The sequence below is a fragment of the Eucalyptus grandis genome, chromosome 4 (genome assembly GCF_016545825.1).
Source record: "Eucalyptus grandis isolate ANBG69807.140 chromosome 4, ASM1654582v1, whole genome shotgun sequence".
Taxonomy (NCBI): domain Eukaryota; kingdom Viridiplantae; phylum Streptophyta; class Magnoliopsida; order Myrtales; family Myrtaceae; genus Eucalyptus; species Eucalyptus grandis.
The window spans coordinates 17,927,362-17,940,805 of record NC_052615.1 but is presented as its reverse complement, the minus strand read 5'-3'; the positions used below and the strand labels follow the sequence as shown (position 1 = coordinate 17,940,805).

General features: G+C 41.8%; 1 non-coding gene across 1 annotated transcript; it reads right to left on the bottom strand.

Moving 5' to 3' along the window:
- LOC120293054 lies at positions 1-97 on the bottom strand. The gene has a single exon (XR_005550713.1). It is a non-coding gene; the product is annotated as a small nucleolar RNA snoR109 (small nucleolar RNA).
- Between the last annotated feature and the right edge of the window lie 13,347 nt (positions 98-13,444).

Genomic DNA, 13,444 nt, shown 5'->3' with positions numbered 1-13,444 from the left:
GAACATGAGAAGTTCGGTGAGCAGAAGTGTCGTCGGCGATTTGAACGGCGGCCGGCCAGTTAGGCAACTTCTGAGGCGTTGGATCTAGCTGCAGCCGCCTCGGCAGATGCGAGATCGAGGGCACCGGGTCGAATCGATCGCGCGCACGCCCTTATCTCGGATCTCAGATGGATCGGAGCGAGCAATCGGTATCCGAAAGGAGCAAAAACCTGAGAAGATAGGCAAAGAGTATAGAACAGAGAGAGAGAGAGAAAGAGAGAGAACATGAGAGATCGCACATCCGTGAACTCTAGCAATGGTTTTGAATTTTAAATGGTCGAGGAAGAAGAGATCGCAGCCGTTCATCTCACGCCGTTCGTTCCCGTCCTTGTCCCACGTCGGTCCGTCCCTGGCCCCATCTCGTAAATTATTATCAACTTTATGTTATTCTACTCCAAAAAAGTCAAAGACAGCACATGACCCGTTGAATGCTCCCAAAATAAGTTGAAGAACGAAGTAAAATCAACTAACTGTACACACAAAAGATAATAATAAATTAATCGCCGTGATTTCCATCTCCTGCCAATTTTTTGTCCAAACCCACCAAACCCGATTCGCACTTCGGACTCCAGCTTATCGAACAGAGTTGAGATTATAGATGATCGATTTTAGGAGGCTCCTAACGACAAATTTTAAAACTTATCATGTCAAAGTCAGATCCTAATTTTTGGAGTGAAAAGCAAACCAGTTATTCCTGTGTACGTTCCAAACCAATTTTGGAATTGACCTCGGAATCGACTCGCTGTTTTTCCCCTTTGCCATTTCATCTTTATCATTACATTGCTTTATATTATGCACTTTTTTTGGTGAAAGTTCTCAATCACTTCATTATTTTTAACGAGAGTTCTCCATCAAGAGATTTGTAAGGTTGGTTTTTAATGAGGTGCCGAAAATCGGGAACCGAACCATCAAGGCTTGTACCTATATCTTTTATGAAAGGAATTGAACTAGCTAAACCGACTTGATAGGTTATTTCGTCAAATGCCATTTACTTAATCAAAAATCTATGTCAAAGCCCCGAATAATAAAGAGAAAACAAATTCGAATGCATACACAGAACGGATGTCGCAAATGGAAATGGATCATTATCTATGTATTCGGTTAATTATTAGACAAAAGAGTTGCCTCAAAATAGAGGGAACGAGCTAGATTTAATGAATGCTGCTAAGTGCAGCGAGAATGAGGACATTCGGCGCTTTTGTTAAGGCAGACAGCTAGACAGAGTTGCATTCCTCCACACGGCAAGGCCTCTAGCTTTTGCCCGGACATGAGTGGTGGGTGAAGGTGGAGATCATAAAATGGCAAAGAATAATGATTAATGCTTAACTAAATAGGAATATAGAAAGCGCAAATTAAAAACGACGTGGTCAACTTTACCCATTAGAGACCTAAGCAAGCGAACGATAAAGACATGCTTATTTCTGCATGACAGCTAAGCTTAGGAAAACCTTGCTTTTGGGTATGGAATGGCCATATAAGGATAGAGCCAAGATTTATGCTCGCAGCATATTGGCTTTCAATTCAAAACAGGACATTTTTCACGGAAACTGCTCGGGCACCAATCGACCGTTCAATAGAAAATTCTTTCGATAGATGTAGGGTAATCCATCTCGGTTGGAGTTTCCCATTATGTTTGAGAAAACCATGGTTTGAATTTACTCAATGCACATGGAGAGGATGATCCCACGTGCGTACGACAGTATTTAAGCTGAAAATTTCGAACCTACATTAGAAGAAATTATTCCAAATGCATAGGTACACAAATTCGTGACTTTCAATCCTAACAGAAACTATCTTCTTTTTTAAGTGGGCAACACAAATGGCAATGATGTATTGCTTCACTTTTAGCATATAATGCAAAAGCACTCCATCAATGAGATTGGAGCTTTTTTCAAGGAATGTTTCTGTCTTGATTCTCCATTTATTTTACAAAAAATTTTACATTTTGAAAAATATTTTTCTCATCTTCTAGCATTTCGATTGCCTTAAAATATAGTCTACGAAGAATATTTTCATAGTCAGCAGAAAACCTATATTTAAATTCAGAAAAATAGGATTTCTTCTTTTTGAAATGAAAAATTATTATCTAAAATATAATTAGAGATTGGCACTCAAAACAGGAACCTCGACACTCATGGCCCAAGTTCTTGGTGGCTAGGCTTCAGTCCTAGAGACCAGCCTAGTTCCTTGGCAATCAAGCTTGGGTCCTTAAATGCCGTGCCCAAGATCTCTGTGCCCAACTCCTGCACCCAAATCATCAATGCTAGAGCCCAGGTCCATCAAGGTCGAGCCCTCGTCCCTAGAGGCTAGGCCAGGGACTCCGATGCCATTCCTAAAGCTCCAATCGCCATGCCCAAATAATCGGCTCCATCCTCCAATCACTGATGCTCGGGCCAAGTCTCTCAAGGCCATGCTGGAATCCCCAACACCTGTGCTTGGGTACCCAACTCCTGCACCCAAAAGTCACTAGCACCCCGGCCCAAAATTCACAAACGAAGGAAAGAGATATCGGTGGCGTTGCATTGCATAAGAAAGGAAAAAGGAAAAAATAAAGATAGAATGCGAAGAAGTTGTGGGAAGGAAACGATATTTATTTATTGTATCTAATGAGCCTCTTTCGCAATCTGATTGGTGCGTGGAGTCCACTGCCCACCAAAGTGAATCCACCTACCTCGGATTAAATGACGAGGCGTGGACTCATCCATCACTAGCGAGCAATCTGATTGGTCGTCCGTTGGACGACAGGTTGGTTGCTAAAGCAAGGCGGAATCTTGGTCCGTCCTTTTTCAGTTGACCCAATATATCCCAAATCACAAGTAAGGACTCCAAACATACGGTATTCTCAGGAAAGGACTCCAAACATTCGGTATTCTCAGGAAAGGACTCCAAACATTCGGTATTCCCAGGTAAGGACTCCAAAGCTTTCCATAAATACCCGCGCCCGCTTCCAAGCTCCAACCATCTGAAAACAAAATCTCTTTGACGGTTCGTTTGTGCTTTTTCGAACTTCGATTTTTTTTTTTTTGTGTTGTTTTTACTAATCCCCAAGAAATGTCGAATAAGGCATGGGCGGCTCTTTGGATCGTCTCCCTGTCGTGTGCTCGTTCACGACAAACGATACGGTCGTCGAGGCAAGGATGATCGGCTACCACAGCATAAGAAGGGGCAGGGCCTACTTATAAGGCACTCCGAGGACATGAAATTGAATTGAATTCTTGAAAAATCTCGAACGGCGCTCCGAGGACATGCTCTTTACCAACCATAAAAGTCAATACAAGTCGATACGTGAGATTATTCATCGTTTATTCTTTTGGCAAATTAATTTATGTCATTGTGATTGGTGGCCTTGTCTACTTTTCTTCTAGTGGATCCTTCTCTTGTTTATCCGAGGTTTCTATATCTCTTGTTTATCCGAGGTTTCTCTCTTTTGGGAGTATGACGGTACGTGATTTTTTGTTAAATTCGCCTTTTAGTCCTAATCATTTCGCACAACTCATGTCTTCAAAACCGACAAGGGTGGCCCTTGCGAGCCGAGGTGCTGACATCCCTTGCTTTAGGGCAGTGACCTCCATCAACCATCAAAAGGCCTAGCTAAATTCGACTTAGGAAAAAAGTGGAAAATGAGATTGATCAAGATCATATGTTGCCCTTAGTGATGAGCACAATCTGGATTGGGCCAATCTAGTGCCTAATCTAGAGACTAACCCATATAGTGTTGGTTCCCAAGGACCGAGGACAAACCCTATTAAACCTAAGACTGAGAACCATACCGATTTTATGGGTCCGATTCAGTTCTAAGGTCAATCTAGGACTTACCAATTATTTTTCTGTTTCATTTTTTTTTTCACTAAAAGGACAAACATATTATTTCAAATGACATATCCATCAACAATGCGACATTAAGTTTGGTATACCAATACATATCAAACATAAAAATAAATAAATAAATAAAGTAACAATAGAAATTTAGAATTGCTAAAAGCAACAAATCATAAAAATGAACATGTGAGGCGAGTGAACATAGGTGAGCAACAACATAAGTGACAAGGTGAGCAAAGAGAGGCGAGAAGCGAGGCGAGCAAGCAAGCAAGGCCAAAGCAGTTAAGGGGGTTTCTTTTTTCATGTTAAATTAGGATTGTGTTTCTTTCTACTTTCTAACTTACACAACAAATTAAATTGTGAAAAGAACATAGGAGTGTTGTCGCTGGATTGATTAAGGAGAAACCAACTATAAACTCTTAGGATCGAGAACAAACCCGCATAGTTAGGGTCCAAGAATCCTAGAATCAAGAACCACTCAGACCTCCCTAGGAATTGGAACCTAACCAAGGTCGGCCATAATTGACCTTAAACCAATGGTCACCCCTAATTGCTTATATTGCCACAAGAAAAGGGTAGGATTTGTAAATTAGATCAAGTTTGGCTATTTTAATCAGATTATTTCCCTTTTCCCGGTCGTAGTCTTAGTCCAATGACATGTCGAGCATGGCTTCTGGCACTTCCTCTATACCCTGAAGAATTCTATTCTCTCTATTTTCGCCTTTTTCCTTAATTTACAAAAGAACGAATGAGCTGCCCAATTCCTAATCTTGGCAATTTTACTTCAGTATTGAAAATCACATTTTAAAGATGAAATCTTTGAACTTTCATATGATTTCAGCAATTTAGTTCCCAAAATAGCAGTAAGAGGAGGCATTCGTTAACTAAAATTAACACTACTCCTCCCATGAATTCACTGATTTAGATAGCTGAGATTCTTGCTCTTGTCCATCCATCAAAATTAGTGCTTTTCAAGAGAATAGGGTGGAGCACGACAACATTGAAAAGAACGAAAAAGGAAAAATTTCAGATTTGGGGTGATGATTATAGCCACCGATAGACACAAAACTGCTGCGGAATTTGAAGCAGCTCTGCTTGGAAGGTGATCCGCACAAGAATGCAAACTCGATGAAAGAGAAGGGACTCTAAAAAAGGCTAAGGGTGCGTTTGGGAAAGCTTTTAGGAAAAGTCTTTAGGAAAATGCAAAAAACCTTGAGTGAAAGGTGTTTTTCAAAATGCAAACTGTGTTTGGTAAATTGTAGTTTGAAAGCTTTTTGTGAAGTACCTTTGAGTAAAATGCTGTTTGGGAGAATTACATTTACAAATGGTTTTTGTGATGAAAAAATAAAAAAAATAAAAAAATTGACCGGCAAGCGGCCGCCGGTGATCGAAATTTGTTGCCGACAGTCGACATCCAACTTAGGCAGCCCCGGAGACGACTAGGGAGGGCCGCCCGGGGTCGAGCGACTCCCCAATACCACCGGCAAAGGCCACCGGAGGTCACACAACGCCGCCGCGACCTCCGACGACAACGCCAACCCTCGAAGACCATCGGCAAAGGCCACCTGAGGTCACACGACGCCGTCGCGACCTATGGTGACCTTGGATCTAGGGCGCCAAGGTCGCGCGACGCCACCTCGACCTCCGGCGACCCCGCCGCAACCTAGATCTAGGGCATCGAGGTCGTGGGAGGACCTCGCCAACGACTGCTCGCGGGCGGTGGTACCAAGGTGCGGTGGCGTCGAGCTCTGGTGAAAGGGGAAAACCAGCGTCACAGCAGAGCGTGGGGTCGGCGACCGAGCGGAGGACGGTGGGCAAAGGCGAGCTGCTGAGGCGGAGGTCCTGCAAATGGCGAGTGGAAGCATCGACCGGCGCGATGGAGTCAGGTGCTGGGTCGTGGGCTGCTGGGCGGCAACAGCGTTGGGCAGAGGCGAGCTCAGATTTGCATATGTCGGGGCACTCAAGTAGCGAGATTGGGACATCAGCAGTTGAGCGGTGAGGGCCTCAAGTGCTGGGTCGTGAGCTGCTGAGTGACGATGGCGTCAGGCGGAGGTGAGCAGCAGTCAGCGGTGACGCGGTCGTCAAGCGAGATCGGCGCGGCGAGCTTCGCGATCTGCAGCAGGGGCTTCGGTTCGAAAGGGGCAACGGTCCGCTCGAGTTCATATTTGGTGGAGGCACATCAACAGTGGCAGGCGGGCCGGCGGAACGGCAGTGGAGCATAGAGGGCTCGCGGGTCACCGCCGCGGGTGGTGCTGGCGTAGTCGAGGGCTGCCGGCACAGTGGCCGGTGCGGGCAAGGTTGTATCCGCGAAGAAGATGAACAGTACCCACTCGCAGAAGAAGAAGACGACGATGAGAGGGCAAAACCGGAAAAATGAAAAAATCAACAAGGATAATTTGGGAAGAATTTTTTTTTTCTCCCCTCAGCTTAGCATTTTCGGCATGCTAAAAGCCCAAGGCAGCCCCCAACCTACCTTTGGCTTTCAGCCTTCACAAGGCAGACTTTCAGCCAAGTGTCTTTACAAAACATTTTTCCAAACACCCATTTTTAGCCCAAAGGACTTTGGAGGCCTAAAGTGGCTTGGAAATGCTAAATCCAAACGCACCCTAAATCCTATGCCCTTTTCCTCTTCTCCCCCTTCTCTAATTACATAGACAAAGATAGGCCAATTAAAGCCTCCACTCTTGTGAATTTCAGCCAGCCCAAGGTGTGGATGGGCTGGGTCGAATTTTGCATGTTACAGGTAGAAGTGGCAAAATGGGCCTTAAACCCATATATGACCCATTTAAATCATAAATGGGTTATATATGGGTCACTTATTTTTTGAAGAAACTAGTTAAATGAGTTTAACAATTAAAGGCTTAAGATATGTGGGTCTTAAGTGAATCTTAAATGGGTTGGATTTAGAACCCATTTTCAACCCAAACCACACAATCTCTCTCTTCCCTCTTTAACTTTGCAAAAAAAAAAAATATATATATATATATATATTTATAAAAATCGAAATTATAATTATTTTTTAATTTAACTTTCTTTTCTTTTTTTTTTTTCTTTTTTTTTTTTTTTCTTTCTTCTTCCTTCTTCGGTGGCCGGCACAACGATGGCCTCGACCACCCGGCGAGCCTCGAGCTCAAGCTCGTTGAATCTGGGCGAGGCCCAAGCTTTGCCGATCGGGCGAGACTCGAGCCTCGCCGATTTGGTGAGCCTCAAGCTTGCCGACATCGAGCAAGCTCGAGCTTGTCGGATCTAGCGAGGCTCGAGCTTGTCGGATCTAGCAAGGCTCGAGCCTCGCCGATCTAGCAAGCCTTGAGCTCGTTGGTGTCGGCGAGCCGGGCAAGCTCGAGGATCGCCCGTGGCCGATCATTGTGGTCGGCACTGGCCAAAGAAGAGGAAGAAGAAAATGAAAAAAAGAAAATGAAAAATTATATTCTTAAAAAATAAAAATAATATTTTCTAAAAATAATTATTTTAAAAATTATAAAAATTGTCCATAAATTTGTGTTGTATAAAACCATGTTAGCAATACCATTTTTAATATAAAGATATATATATATATATATATATATATATTTAAGCTTTTTTAGGTTTCGTTAAATGGATCGGGTATGGATTAAGTATAGGTCGGGTCGGGTATGAGTAAAAAAAATTGCACTATAATAAATGGGTCATAAATGGGTTAAATGAGTCAATTTGAGTCGGATCATTTATGACCCGACCCGACCCAGGTCTAGTTACAGGTTTAATTAATGATAGGCTTGATCTATTAAGGTTTATTTTAATTACACTCAGGGCCTTTAAACATTATGGACTAAACCCAACTCAATTAAACTTAATTTCTCTAGTTTTTAGGGCTTAAGAATTCCGGCCCCCCTCCTTAGCGCAGGCCGAATATTGATTGATGTGTTGGCCTGTTCCACGTGGTCAATTTAGGTCTATTTACTATCACCGGTCCAACGCAATGAATTAATTACTCTATATGATGAATGCTAATAAAAACTATATGCTATGTAATTTAATTATGTTATTTTTTTATGGGCTAAATATTAACCCTTAATATTATATGCAATTGTCACCAAATTAATAGTCAAAATTTAGGTGTCAACACCTAGTTTTGAAAATCACTTTGTAATAAGAAAAAGAAAAAAAATGGCATTCTTGGACTTGGTCATTAAACTTTCATATGATCTCAGCAATTTAATTCCCAAAATAGCCGAAATAGGAGGCATTTGTTGACTAAATTAAATTATTTTTCGCATGAATTCACTGATTTAGATACAGATTCTTGTTTTTGTGTATCGATTCAAAAAGGAAAGTTCGGTCCAAAATTAAAACCGCTAAAAAATTAGTGCCTTTTAAGGGAATTGGGTACACCTCGCAAAATAGAAAATAATGAAAACACATGGATTTCGAATGATTGTAGCCACCGGTTGGAAGGTGACCCAAACAAAAATGCAAAATCGATGTAAGAGAAGGGCCTCTAAAAAAGGCTAAATCCTATGCCCTTTCCCTCTTCTCTCCCTTCTCTAAATTCACAAACAAAAGCTTTAGGGCCACGTGAGTCCTACTTCAGTAGACTTTCAAATATCATGATTGAAAGAACTTCATATTCACATATGGAAAATTGAGCTTCTTTATGCATCAATTATAATTTAGCTGGTTGAATAATAGCTGAAGACTTCCTTATGCATGGCTCGAGAGAGTGAAGATCCACTCTCACGTGGGTCTATTTCCTTATTATGGCAACTCAAATATAAAACCCAAAGCAAACTAAGTTTATAAAATAAGAGTGCAATGTGAAATATCTCAACCCTTCCTCTCACGGCGAGGGCCGACTCGAGTGGGTTGATGACGAAGGCTTTAATCAAAGTCCAAAATGTGCGAGAGGCAATGCATTGTTGAGTCCAAGACATAGTGGGTGAAAGGAGGGCGCAAGGACCTAAACTTCGAGATTTTCGGTTCTGATACCAAATAAAAACGTAACCGCAAGAATAACTTTACACAAGTTTCTCACGTTATAGATGATGGTCCATATTGAATACCGTTATCATTTATATGGTCTTAGAATGTTTATACAAAGGACAAGTCCTTAAATGAATATTACCCACCATTGTCATGGCCAACCGTAATCCCATGATTAGTTAATATAAGTTTTCCCTTTTTCAATGGGCGGCAGTGGAACTGAAATTGAAACCCTAAACCAATAATGCCAACTCAAAATAACGACACTAATGAGTATAAAATTAGCTTCTCGGAGAGCTAGAATCCTCACTAAAATCACCGATGGCGATGTCAAATAAGGCGTTGGCTCTTTCGCATTATTGCTGCAGCAATATGCTCATTCGGAACGAATGATGTGGTCGTTGGCACCCAGATGATCACCTACCACAGCATACAGAAAGTGGGCAAGACGCATTGCAAGGGCACACACTATTACTAAAAAAGTTGTGAACTTATTGCATTTATGTCAACTCAATTCAAAACCTTTTAATTTGGTTAATTTAGTTCAAAACCTTTTTAAAATTTACGAATATAGTCAATCTAGCCAAGTTTAACTGAAAATCACTGACTTGAACACCGGCTGTCTTATGTGATACGGTCAATGCTGACGTGGACAATAATCACAAACAATAAGCACTACCAAAGTTCGGATCTTATGTAATATTCCGCGTCGGTTTGTGTTTATGCTTTTGAGATCCAGCTGTTTTTTTTCCACTAAATCGCATGCATGGACTTAACAGGCGCAAGCAGGACGCGTCATGGCGGTTTGGTTAGGAACTGAAATTGAAACCCTAAACCAACGATGCCAACTTAATATAACAGCCCCCAAAACGACACTATGAGTATGAAATTAGCTTTGCGGAAAGCTAGAATCCTCACAAAAAACAACGATGATGATGTCAAATAAGAAGTTGGCTCTTTTGCATTATTTCTGTAGCAGTATGCTCCTTCGCGACCAACGATGACCACATCGACGCTAGGATGATCACCTAACGTGGCATGAGGAAAGGAGGCAGTGCGTATAGCAAGGGTGCACCCAGTTTGCCTCTTCTGTCCGACCATTACGAACATGGTAGTGGGAAGTTTAATGAGAAAATTTAAAAAAAAAATCTTAAATCTGTTGCATTTATGTTAATTCAATTTTAAACTTTTCAATTAGGTTAATCTAGTCCTAAACCTTTTAAAAATTTGCCAATGCAATCCATCCCGCTAATTTTAGTTGGAAATTGCCGACTTAAACATCAGTCATCTTGCGTATTACGCGATTGGTGCCAACGCAAAAAATAATCATAAGCAACAAGCACTGCCAAGGTCCGGATCTTATTTAACATGGAGCCGGACAAATAATTCGCTCTCAAAATGGAGTTACCACACGGACTACGAACAGGTTACCAAGGGATCCAAGTTAAGCTCTTAAAAAAAAATCAGAACTTGAGGGAATACGAGAAATCAAACACAAATCCCAGAAAAACCCAACAACGAACAGCACAAATCGGGGTCATGTGGGAACGCATTCAAAGTCGCCGCTTTGGCCCTTTTTGCTTTGCGTTTCTGCTATCGGGAGGGAGGGAGAGAGAGAGAGGGAGAGAGAGAGAGAGAGAGAGAGAGAGAGAGAGAGAGAGAGAGAGAGAGAGAGAGAGGAGGGAGGCGATCGACAAAGCTTCAATGGCATTTGTCAGCCGTGACGCTTCAATGGCATTTGCCAGCTGTGATGCGTCATGGCGGTTTGCATAGCAAGAGAAGGAATCTTGTCCTCGCCCTTGGGCGAAGAAGTGGAAAGCTCTGCTGTCTCCAAATGCGCGTTCATTCTTCAATGGGCGAGGATAAAGCTTCAATGGCATTTGCCCTTGGACCAAGAAGGGAGAGAGAGAGAGAGAGAGAGAGAGAGAGAGAGAGAGAGAGGGAGGGAGGAGGAGGAGGAGGAGAGGGAGGCGATCGACAAAGCTTCAATGGCATTTGCCAGCTGTGATGCGTCATGGCAGTTTGCATAGCAAGAGAAGGTATCTTGTTCTCGCCCTTGGGCCAAGAAGTGGAAAGCTCTTCTGTCTCCAACCCCCGAATGCGCGTTCACTCTTCAGATGAACGAAGTTCCTCTCCATTTACATACCGATTGTATATAGGAGGATTTCCGTGGACGATCTCTCTATACTTTGTCGAGATCTCCTCCGATCTCTCAATCAGAAGTGGAGCTTGCTCGTGTTGCTGGAGGGGGGGACCTTTGTTGTTTCAAGAACTTCGATTCGAATCCTAAGCAAAACAGAGTCGACACACCTTGTCTATAATTTGAACCTTCGAGGGTCGACCTCCTCACCGACGGGTTCGACTTCTTTTGCTAAGGCCTCCATCTGGAGTTCTTGACACGAAAACGAGTCCGTCTTCTCGGAAAAGAGATCAGTCTCTCCCCACCTCGAACATGGGAGAGGAAGTGGACGAAGTAGGAAGAGTGAGTCGATGTACTCGGAGATCTATGTGTTGCTATACGTAATGCGGACTTCTGTACGACTTTGGCCAAGGGATGCTGAATCTTTTGCTACACGAAAAGGGTAGAAATTGTAACTTAGATCCAGTGCAGCGTCCGACTGGAAAATTTAATCAGATTATTTTCAAGCAGGACTTTTGGCACTTCTTGTATACCCCAAATTGCATTTTAACTTCTTTCATCCCTTTTTCTTAATTTACTAAAGACTGAATGAACTTCTTAGAATTTTCAATAACCCAAAACTACGATACACTTTCAAAAAATTACAAGAAAAATAAAAAAGCAACACTTCTGGACTTGTTCTTTAAACTCTCGTGTGATTTTGGTAATTTAGTTCCCCAAATAGTCGAAACAGGAGGTACCATCAACTAAACTAGACTATTTCTCAAATGGATTCGCTAATTTAAATAGTTGAGATTCTTGTTTTTGTTCGTGTTGCCTAGCATTTCTAAACGGGAAAATTGTCTAAAAAGCCATAAACATATCGTTCATTTGCCAATTCAGTCTTAAATATTTCGATTTTTTCAATTGAGTCTTAAACATATTCAAATTGTTCAATTGAGTCTATCAAGCCAAAGCCAATTTTGGTTAGAAGTTGATGACATTGACATCGGCCAGCTGCCCTATATGGCACAATCAGTGCTAACATTGATATTTTAATAATAATTTATTAATTATTTTCTATTTTCTTTGGTTGTTTCTTTTTCTTCTTTTTCTTTACTTTTTTTTTTCTTGGATTGAGGACCTGACCCTCACCAACACCGGGCTAGCATGTCGTGACCACTGTGGTCGGGCGAGGGCCACCAAAGTTGACCAAGCCTTTTGTTATGTTTGAGAGCTATCTATGTATCTCTAAAATATTATTCTGCTATGTGAATTGTATCTTTCTAAGAAGAAGAAGAAGAAGCAGAAGAAGAAGAAGAAGAAGAAGAAGAAGAAGATCCCAATATGTATTTGACAGGATTAGATTTGGTTACAAAAAAAAAAGGTGGACAATTCATTCAAAACAGATTTAGGAGTTAAGGTCTGAATTGACATGATTGCAATAATTTTATAATTTTTTTTGGTAAATCTCCCCGATCCCACTATTTTTTTCTCCCCATTTTGCACCCTCAAGGATTGCTTCCTGTCATTTTGGACCCTAAATTTCATAGAATCAGTCCCATTATGCTCCGAACCGCCGAAAACTATATTTGCTTTTTCGTTTGTTCTTCATCTTTTTGACGCAAACAAGATCTATCTAGCTCCACTCTTACACGAGCCACTATGGATTTGGCGAACTCAATATAACAGCCCCAAAACTCAGTATAAAATTAGCTTCTCGGAAAGCTAGAATCCTCACAAAAATCAACGATGGCGATGTCGAGTACGGTGTTGGCTCTTTTGCACTATTGCTGTAGTAATATGCTACTTTGCGACCACCGATGTGGTCATCGACACGAGGACGATCACCTACTGCGGCCTAAGGAAAGGGGGCAGGGCATATTGCAAGACGCACGCTGTTTCCCTCTTCCGTCCAATCATCACGAACATGATTGCGCAAAGTTTGACAAACTACCAAAAAAGTCATGAACTTGTTACATTTGTGTCAATTCAATTTTAAACTTTTTAATTTAGCAAATTTGGTCATAAATGTTTTGAAATATAGGACATCTAATCAATTTTGTCCGGAAATTGTTAACCTGAATACCATGTAATCCTATATGGCACAGTCGGCACCGGCGTGAACAATAATCACAAACAAATAAGCACTGCCAAAATTCGGATCTTATGTAACATGGAGCTGGGCAAATAAATCGCTCTCAAAATGTAGTCACAACACGGACTACGAAGAGGCTATGAAGGGAACCGAGTTAAACTCTCCGAAAAAAATTCGAAACTTCAGGAGATACGAGAATTCAAACCCAAATCCAAGAAAGACCCAACAACCAACAGCACGAATTGGAGCAGCAAACCTTGGTGGGTTATGTGAGAACGCATTAAAGTTCGCCGAGTTGGCCCATTTTTGGCCCTATTCTGCGTTCGTTCCCGTTCCAGCTGTCGAGGGAAAGGAAACTATTGATGTTAATCGTATCGTTATCCAAAGCGTCTTTCGACTTGGTTCTTATA